Source organism: Equus quagga, chromosome 2 (genome assembly GCF_021613505.1).
Source record: "Equus quagga isolate Etosha38 chromosome 2, UCLA_HA_Equagga_1.0, whole genome shotgun sequence".
NCBI lineage: Eukaryota > Metazoa > Chordata > Mammalia > Perissodactyla > Equidae > Equus > Equus quagga.
The window spans coordinates 25540366-25547167 of NC_060268.1; the positions used below are offsets into that span (position 1 = coordinate 25540366).

General features: G+C 42.5%; 1 long non-coding RNA gene across 1 annotated transcript; it reads right to left on the reverse strand.

Annotated features, from left to right (window-relative positions):
* Positions 1-4584: 4584 nt before the first annotated feature.
* On the reverse strand, positions 4585-6306 carry LOC124236188 (uncharacterized). Its single transcript, XR_006887655.1, has 3 exons — positions 6193-6306; positions 5941-6071; positions 4585-4643 (listed from the first exon to the last, which is right to left on the reverse strand). It is a non-coding gene; the product is annotated as an uncharacterized LOC124236188 (long non-coding RNA).
* Between the last annotated feature and the right edge of the window lie 496 nt (positions 6307-6802).

Here is a 6802-nt window from a genome sequence, read left to right on the forward strand (position 1 = left end):
TCTTCCTCCCCTACAATTTAATAAGACTTAGGCCAGAAACTTGATACTTTAGAAATTTGACTTTGTGCTGTTTGCAATTTGATTTGTCTTAACATTTTCTTTCTGAAAATAATAACCTATTTAATCTGTTCTATTAGAAAACAATGTAGCTTTTCAACATAGGCCGGGTAGAATGGCTCCCGTGAAGAAGGGTGGCAAGAAGAAGGGCACTCAGAGATCCAGAAATTTGCCATAAAGGAGATTGATACTGAACCTCTTAATCTCAAGTACGTGTGCCTGATACACAGCAAACCAAACACTTAGACATCGATGCTTGGAGATGGAGAAAGATTTATTCGAATTGGCCAAAACGAGTAGGTGGGAGGCGGGTTCACTCAGATCCACCTCCCCAAGAACAGAAAGCAGGGGGTGTTGTAGAGCTAAGGGGCTTGGCAGGAGGAGCTTCGGGAAACAAAGAGGTCACTCCCTATAAGGCCCTGGGAAATTCAACGAGGGAGGGCTGAGGGCCATTGCAACCTCCCCAAAGGTGTGCTCTGTCTTCTACAAAACAATCTCACAAATCCTCTGGAAAATAAACTCGCCAATTCTTGAGACCCCTGAATCATCCCTCAAGTTAAACAGGAAAAACAGCAAATTGGTTTAATATCTACAGTGACCCTCAGACACCTGGCTTCAAGATGGGAACTCCAGATGTGCGAATTGACACCAGGTACAACAAAGCTGTCTGGGCCAAGGGAACAAGGAATGTCCCACACCTATCCACGTACGGTTGTCCAGAAAACATAATGAGGATGAAGATCATCAAAAAAGCTCTATACGTTGGTTACCTATGTGCCTGTCACCTCTTTCAAAAACCTACAGTCAATGTGGATGAGAACTGCAAAAAAAAAAAAAAAAAAAAAAAACCAAGGTAAAAGAAAAAACGATTTCTTTTTCTGTACTCACACCAACAACACTTCTGACACCAAATATGTGAATTTTCCCACACCAAGCATTTTCTAACTCTCAGCAGACACCAACTGGATGCCTTACAGTTTAACTCAATTCTGATGCTAACTGCCTTGAGTTAGTGCAGATCCCACAGGTTAAGGGCTAAGTCCCACAAGACTGTCCCCTTCTCCCACTTCAGACACCATTTACAAGACCAGATTGTCACTTGTGCTTCTGACTGACTTGCTCTAAATTAGAGGTTCCCACAACCCCCTCCCCAGGTTTGAGAATTTGCTAGAATGGCTCACAGAACCCAGGAAAACAGTTTACTTACTAGATTACTGGTTTATTATAAAAGGATACAATTTAGGAACAACCACATGGAAGAGATGCATAAGGTAAGGTTTGGGGGAAGGGGCACAGAGCTTCCATGCCCTCTCTGGGTGTGTCACCCTCTCAGAACCTGGATATGTTCACCAATCTGTAAGTTCTCAGAACCCCTTTGGTTAGGGTAGGGTTTTTTTTTTTTTTATGGAGGCTTCATTACATAGGCATGGTTGATTAAATAATTGGCCATTGGTGACTGATTTCAATCTCCAGCCCTTCTCCCCTTCCCAGAGATGGGGGTGGCGGGAGACTGAAAGTTCCAATCCTCACATTGCTTGGTGGACTCCTCTGGCAACCAACTCCCACCCTTAGAGGCTGTAGGGGAGGAAGACATTTCCTCTACCCTCTCTGGGTTCTTCTGGCTGGAGAATGAATTAAATTCACATGAGACAGAATAACAGGAGAAAATTAAACAAAGTTTTATAACATGTATACATGGGAGAGGCTCAGGCAAACTGAGCAACTCACCAAAATGGCTGAAGCCCCCATCTTAAATATCCTCCTCAGCTAAAGACAAAGGAGGATGTTGGCGGTGGGGGGAGTCAGTTACAGGAGGCTACCGGACAAGCAAAATAAACAGGAATAAGATTATTATGCAGATTTAAGTCCTCACCTTCTGCATTGAGAAGAGTTTCTAGAGATAAGGTCATCCCCACTTCTTCCTGGTACAGAGAAGAAGACACCTTTACAGATGGAGATTTCCTTTACAATGTAAATGTCTCTTACAAAGGGTAAGTAAATTCTACTTTTCAGTTGCTTTCCTGTCTGCAGTTATTAAAAGTAACCAGCCCCAAATAATCCTCATGCCAAAGAAACATATCTTGGGGTGGCCAATTCCAGGCCCCCACAAGGCTTTCCAGAAGTCACTTCATTAACATAAGCTCAAGTATGGTTGAAGGAGGCTTGTTATGAACAAAAGACTCTCCTTTCACCTTTATTGCTCTGGAGCTATTTCAGGAACAGGGGATAAGCCAAATATTATAAGAACAGATGCTCCTATTGCTCTTATCACTTAAGAAATTACAAGGATTTTAGGAGGTCTGTACCAGGAACCCAGGATGAAGACCAAATATATACTCCTTATTATATCATGATATGGAATTGAAAAAAGATGGAGTCTCTCCTGTTAAGGCACTAAAATGGAGCCAGGCGGACAGGATGAGAGGAGAGGAACAAATTCCTCCTTCAGGATGAACTCTTGAACTCCTTAGATGCCTGAAATGCATCAGCAAGTCTTCTCAAGGAAGATAAGATTATTGGGACCGAGATCTCATTCTTGTAAAGGTCATTTTCTACATTCCTAAGTTTTAATGGCTAGTTTCAACTGACCCTCATCCCATGACTACCTTGCACCTGAAATTTGTTAAAAAACATTGCTTTCTCTTTTTTTTTCTTTGCTTTTGTTAGCCACAACTATAAAACACTCCCTCTCCCTTCAATGGGGGGAACACAATTTGAGTGCTACTTGAATCTGTGTTCCTGGGCTGCAATCCTACTAAACCCTGAAGCAGCTTTTTGTTTAAGTTTCTCAGAGTCTACCTCAAAAGGTCAACAACAATGTCATATAAAGAGAGAAGGTTCTGGCCATGCTGGGGCCAAAGTTTAAAAAGTGGAACTGGCATAGGCTACAGTAGAGAGAAATAATAGGAAGGATCTAAAGGAGAAAGTGGAAATACAAGGGACAAGAATTGGAAGAGGGACTCTTCTTTCCCACGCAGAGATTTTCTTTAGAAGGGTCCTTTTCTTTGGAGGATTTGTGTTTCCTTTGATAAGGAATGTCATTTCTTACTGTAGAGAGACACACCGTAAAACCATGGCCTTTGCTCATGAGGGGTCCCCTTGTCTCTCCACTCTCCTATTGTTTTATGATGGTTGAGTTTTGAAGGATAGCAGAATATGCCACCCCTAAACATGCCACTTTAGCATAAGGATTATTTTGAGTTGAAGGCAAGTGAGAAGCAGATACAAGAAAAGCTCTCTGCCCTCCGCCTATTTGCCTAAAACCAGGACATAAATTTGTACAGGTGTCCCCCCATTCCTCTCTACCAGGAAAGACAGAACTCTAGATCCTTATCAGCCCAGAGAGAGCACCAGACATATTTACATAACAAAGTTTACTAACTAGCTCTTATTTTTCATTAGTTCTCTCATATATTTACCCTCCCACAGTTAGCTATGACAAGAGATTGTCACATTGAGGTATATGGGGTAACTATTCCAGTTCAAAACTGATTCAGCTTGAACTAGAAAGCCTGACTTATGGCCTATCAAACATACATTTTACATCTGCTTATCCATTAAAGAATGCCTCTCTTAAGATAAGAATGCACACTTCCCCTCCTATGCCCCATTGGTAATGCCCTATTGGTAATGCCCAGATTAGTCCCTTTCCTGACATCAGGATCATGTTGACTGCTAACTGGCAACTGCATACCTCTTTGAAATTTTGATGTAAATGTATCCTGGGTGTATTGAATGTATGTTCTTTGTTCTAAAACGATATGACTACCGAAACCTAGGCTTCTCCAGAATGCCTTCTAAGGCCTTCTTGGGTTATAATCCTCACTCTGGCTCATAATAAACTCACCTCAATTTTGATTTATAGGTTGGTTATGGATTATTTGTGTTGACAGCTGCCCTAGAAACTCAATGTCCTTTTCCTTTGTCTTGTCACTTCTCTAAAAATCTATTGCTTTTTTGTTAAGATGCTATATAAGCCCAAATTCTAACCACCCCTTTGAGTTACTCATAACTGAGTACTCCCGTGTGTGTGTGTGTGTGTCTGATGTATATGTTAATAAACCTCTGCTTGTTTTCTCTTGTTAATCTGTCTCTTGTCAGCTTAATTTACAGGGCTAGTGAACTTGAGGATAGAAGGAAATCAGTTTTTCCTCTCCATCAGTGTTTTAGTCATACAGCTCCTAAGATCTACTCTGACTTCAGCTTCAAATTATATATTTGATTTACCCTGAGAGCCATCTGCATTGCAGTCCCTCCATCTTTTGCATGCCCAAAATATTGAGGCTCTGAGGTTTGCCCAACTTTTAATTATTCAGAATAACAGGGGAAGCAGACATAGAAATTACCAGGATTAATGAATCCTGGGCCAGCTGGTGGTGCAGCGGTTAAGTGCGCATGTTCTGCTTCTGTGGCCTGGGGTTCGCCGGTTGGAATCCTGGGTGTGGACATGGCACTGCTTGGCAAGCTGTGCTGTGATAGGCAGCCCACATATAAAGTAGAGGAAGATGGGCACGGATGTGAGCTCAGGGCCAGTCTTCCTCAGCAAAAAGAGGAGGAGTGGCAGCAGATGTTAGCTCAGGGCTAATCTTCCTCAAAAAAAAAAAAAGCAAACATTTACTATATGTCAAGTATTACGTTAGTGCTTAACGTTAACATTATCTCATTTAATCCTCACAGCATTCCAATGATCCAGGTATTGTTAGTTATTTCCATTTTATAGAGAAGGAAATGAGGCTGTCAGACTAATTCATCATCTTGGATTAGTCAACTAGTAAACAGCAGAATCAAGGTTCAAGCCTGCACTCTATCCACTCTGGACATGAATATATCATGTATACATTCATGGATATATCATACTCTGGACATGAATTTTTACATATATTAATATTCTGACAAACTATCGAAACTAAGGCTAGTATTAGCAATTTCCTATTGACACATCAGTCAAAAATGTTTCAATGATTATAGAATCATAAACTGAACACAGTACAAGGCCTTTTCTTGCTGTGTTAGTAGTCCAGACTAGGTGTTTGACTTTGCAGGTCTCAGAAAAAGATGCATTCAGTAAGTGAATCTGATGTTTTTCATCTCTTCTGCTTTCCCCCTTTGGGAGTTCCTGCTTAGATGCTAATGATGATCGTCGACCTCGATCAAAGACAGACAAAACAGAAGGGAGAAACTGCTGGAAAGAGCCTAGCTGACGGAATAGACTCCCCTAAGGAATCCACTCCTGAATGATTAAAAGGCATCAGCCCAGCTTTTAAAGTTTGAAGTTGAATACTGGTGAGGAAGCTACCCTCCTACTTGCTGATGAGGCAGGGAGAAAGGCTCAACTTGTCAGAGAAACTGATGCTTCTTGCCTTATTATATTCAGATGGGAACTGGCCTGGTTATTCGCTCTTTTTTTTTTTTTCTCAGCAACATAAGAGTTTAGGCTGAACTTAAGTTCATATAGCAGAGCAAATCTCCATGGGTGTGAATATGAATACATCTCTTCAAATACATTGTAAATCTTTCTGAGGACATGGGTTATTCCTCTTCCTTCTAGAAGCTAAGCAAGGCTTTGCTCACCAGTACATTTGTTGAGGCTAATACAGCTTCCAGTTTAAACACAAATAAAAAGTGAAAATGAAGAAACGTTGTCGTTCACTTGCTGTTTCAGGAATTTTGCTTCAGTACCTAGGATGGTTCAAATTTATTAATAAACCTGGTTATGTGCAACTTGCAGCTAAAAGGTGACATGAACTAGGCCTGGAAGGTCAGATGCATGTGAAATTAAAAGGGAAGCAAAAGCCAGAAACTAAGGTGGACACTATTTTTTTAAAAAAGCTAAAATGCTAAATATAAGTAGCTAATCCTACTTTTAAATACAAAAGCTCAAACCTTCAGTTTCCTCTGCAAAATGAGTTGGAGGCGGTAGGGTTTGGACCAGGAATGCTCTTGCGGGCCTTTCAGCGCTGACATCCTGGATTATCACACCGGGTTCAAGATGTCAGCCTGGGAGTAGAAGCCTGCTAAATTTGATCACACACACTGTGCACTTTAATCGACTGTCCCTCTCCCCCTATTCTACCCTCCCCTTCCGTCACCTGCGGATCTTTTAAGACGGTATCTGATTCCCCTGAGGGTACCTACAATTTAGCACACCGTCGGTCCCGAGGACTTCAGGTGCCCAATAAACGTTTGCTGAATAAATAGAACACCTGCGGCCTTAGGTTCTACCGCGCTTATTCGTCAGCGCCCCTAGCGCCAGATCCCGAGTCCAGTTCAGGGCCCGGTAGAGGTCAAACTCCCTCCCCCTGCCCCGCTCCTCCCTCCCTCAATAACCTAGTCTGAACTGGAGCCTGCACAGTGATTGGCTGCTGTGGTTCTCACTGCGGGGGAACTTGATTTGCTCTAATGATCCGGGACAGGTATCTGCAGTCAGCGTCCTTACGAGAATTGGGGCCGAGCCAGTACTGAACCCCAGGAGCGCCAGGAATTGCCTCAAAGCAGATCCAAACAGTTAATCTTTGAAGATGCAGGCAGACCAAACAGAAACGGAACCCTCGGGTAGCTACGCTGTACACTGTAAAACCTCTCCTCCTCTTCCTCCCAAAGTAGCTTGTTGCCAGAGCAACCGTGGGCGTACCAACCTGGTAGCGGAAACAGGACAAAAAAAAGTACACGTCTCCGGCCCAGGGACAAACCTTTTGCGCAGGCGCAATAGCTTTTTCGGGCTGTAGTTCGCATTCTGTAGATATAT